Source organism: Gopherus flavomarginatus (assembly GCF_025201925.1).
Source record: "Gopherus flavomarginatus isolate rGopFla2 chromosome 13 unlocalized genomic scaffold, rGopFla2.mat.asm SUPER_13_unloc_3, whole genome shotgun sequence".
Taxonomy (NCBI): Eukaryota; Metazoa; Chordata; order Testudines; family Testudinidae; genus Gopherus; species Gopherus flavomarginatus.
In genome coordinates, this window is record NW_026114611.1 from 947,133 (window position 1) to 949,763 (window position 2,631).

At 56.3% G+C, this 2,631-nt stretch overlaps 1 non-coding gene across 1 annotated transcript; it reads left to right on the plus strand.

The window, feature by feature from the left end:
- Positions 1 to 2,180: 2,180 nt before the first annotated feature.
- Positions 2,181 to 2,252, plus strand: TRNAQ-CUG (transfer RNA glutamine (anticodon CUG)). Its single transcript has one exon. It is a non-coding gene; the product is annotated as a tRNA-Gln (tRNA).
- The last annotated feature ends 379 nt before the right edge of the window (positions 2,253 to 2,631 follow it).

The following is a 2,631-nucleotide window of genomic DNA, read 5'->3' on the forward strand; positions in this document are numbered from 1 at the left end:
CCAAATGATTCCTGGTGGTGCCCAGAGCCATGGGTGGGCCAGAGAGGCTGAGACTTGTGGTACCTGCTCTGTGGCAGTGATCCTGGCAGCTCAGACTCAGGGAAGGCTTCTGTACTCAGAGGTGCTGACTTTGAGAGTTCCCGGGCAGTGCTCAATTCCTGCTCCACCTCAGGCTTGGCCCCAAAACCATCAAATCTCTTCCCACCCCACCCTGCCCCGCTTCTTTCTCTCCTCACTCCTCCAGCACACCCCATCAATGGCCGGCGGGAGGCGCTGAAGGAGAAGAGGAGGAGCTTGTCAGCCAGGCCTGCTAACAGGTGGGAGGTGCAGGGGCAGAGGTGTCTGCTGGGCACCTTTTTTTTTTCCTCTGTTGGTTCTGCAGCTCTGTAGCACCCATGGAGTTGCTGACTTGGCTCCTTTCGCATGCTAGAGAGAGGAGCAGAACCAGGGCTATGGCTGATCTATGGGGCACCAGGTGAGCAGCAGAGGCTACAGGTGCTGAGAGTTTGCCTGACACCTCAGGGACACAGTGTGAGGTGGTGCCCCAGGGATATCTATGAAAGGAGCAGAACAGGATTCTCTTGGTTGGGGAGAGAATTGAGAATGTCTCAGGGGGTTGTAGAGAGGTGTTGCCCGGGTTAGAGACTGGCTAAAATACTGGCCTTGCTGTGAGCATAATTTGAACCTATATAGGGGAACCCTATTAGATTTCAACTCCAACACCTTAACCACTTGGCCATCATAGCTGTGAGCACAAAACTCCCCCACTGCCAGAGAAACTGGTAAAGAATCACAATGACCAGGTGTGAAGTCATCTGAACTACAGAATTCCCACAGCAAACCTGGCTCCCAAAGCACGGGGCGGGATTTGGGGTTTGTTCTCTTTGCTTAGCCATGTGCAGTTGCACAGAGAGCGCGTTTAAAAGTCTCCCCTCCCACAGAGCGGGAATGGGAAATGATTCTCAACTTGAAGCTGATGTAGGGTGATGAGATGTCCCAATTTTATCGGGACTGTCCCTATATTTGCTTGTTTGTTCCGTGTCCCGACCAATGTTTGGTCAGGACCCTGGAGAAACAAAACACTTTGTCCTCTTCTCCGGCACACAGGCATAGTCTGGAGGGATACTTACCCCCACCCCAACTCTGCCCCCTCATTCCCCATTGGATCCCTCCCCAAATCCTCGCCCTGGCCCTGCCTCTTCCGCAATTACGTGGCATTCTTCCTCCCTCCCAGGTTTGCACATGGGCCATGGCCATGGCCGGGAGTGCAGCGGGGAAGCTGCTCCAGCACTGCAGCCTGCGGGGCAGCGCAGTGGGGCTGGGGGCAGCACAGAGCAGGCAGGGCCCAGGTGGGCGGGTGATGGAGACACATGTGGGGTGGACACGCTCCTGCTGGGAGCTGCCTGGTTCACCCCTTGCCGGGAGCTGCAGGAGGGGCCCGGATCATGGCTCAGCTGCAGAGCTCAGAGCCCAGGCTGGGCCCAGGAGCGAGGCGATAGGGGAGCTGGGGGTGTAGCGGGGGTTGGAGCCAAGAGTTGGTTGAGATGGGGCTGTGCCACTGCTGCTTGGTGGCGAGGGGGACCTCCGGCTTTTTTTTTGCTCTGCTCCTCGCGTCCTGATATTTCATCTTTGACATCTGGTCACCCTAGCCTGATATGAAGGAGGATGTCTGGACCAAGGGGCCAGGGACTGGCCTTTGCTAGAGAAACCACTGTCAAGTTTTAGCCAATTAGGACAAGTCATCAAATAAGAACAACCTTAGGTATCAGTAACTGCTACAGGTTGCAAATTCCTACATGCAGCAGTTTCTGGCACTACACCTGCGCAGCTCTGCTCCCCGGCTCTTCTCGGGCTCCTGCTCTCTCCTTAGCTCTGCCCCACTCTCACCCAGGCAGTTCCAGCTCACATGGAGGATGGGACCCCCCTGGCCTGGTGACTCCCTCATTACACTGCCTGGCCTGTCAGTGCAGCTAACTTGGAGCTTTGGCCTCTCCCCATTGCCCCTGGGGACTGTCAGTCTCAGGGTCCTGATTTCCCATTAATCCTTCCCCCTTCTATTGGTGCTGGGAACTAGCCAACCAACGCCCCCCCCCCCACTAAGTTTTAGTAAAGGCCCAAGAGCCCCCTTACACAAGCAGCCCCATGAGGGTCACCGATGTGCAGGGAAGGCAGCAAAAGCTGGTCCCATGGTGTAATGGGCAGCACTCAGGACTCTGACTCCTGTAATCTGAGTTCAAATCTCAGTGGGACCTTGAATTGGCTTGTGGTCATAGGCAGCAGGTTATATACATTTGCAGTGCTTGGGCTCCAGGATTATTCAGGGCTGGGGGCCCTGCTCTGCTCCAACAATATTTGGAGCTGGGTTCCTTCCCCTGGCCCTGGCTCCTGCCTGCCACCTCTCCCTGCCTGACAAAAAGCAGTGTGTTTCTGTCCCCTCCCTGCTCCTACTGCTGGAGTAGAGCGATTCTGAGCAGAACTGCTGTCTGCTGCCCCAGGGTCCTAGTGCCTGCCCACCACTAATGGAAAGGCAGGTTGCCCGAAGCTGCTGAGCCCTGTCCTGCATCATGAATCTCTCATCCTCAGCCCTGCACTCCCTCCCAGAGGGTGCAGCTCTTCCCACCCCCAAACTCC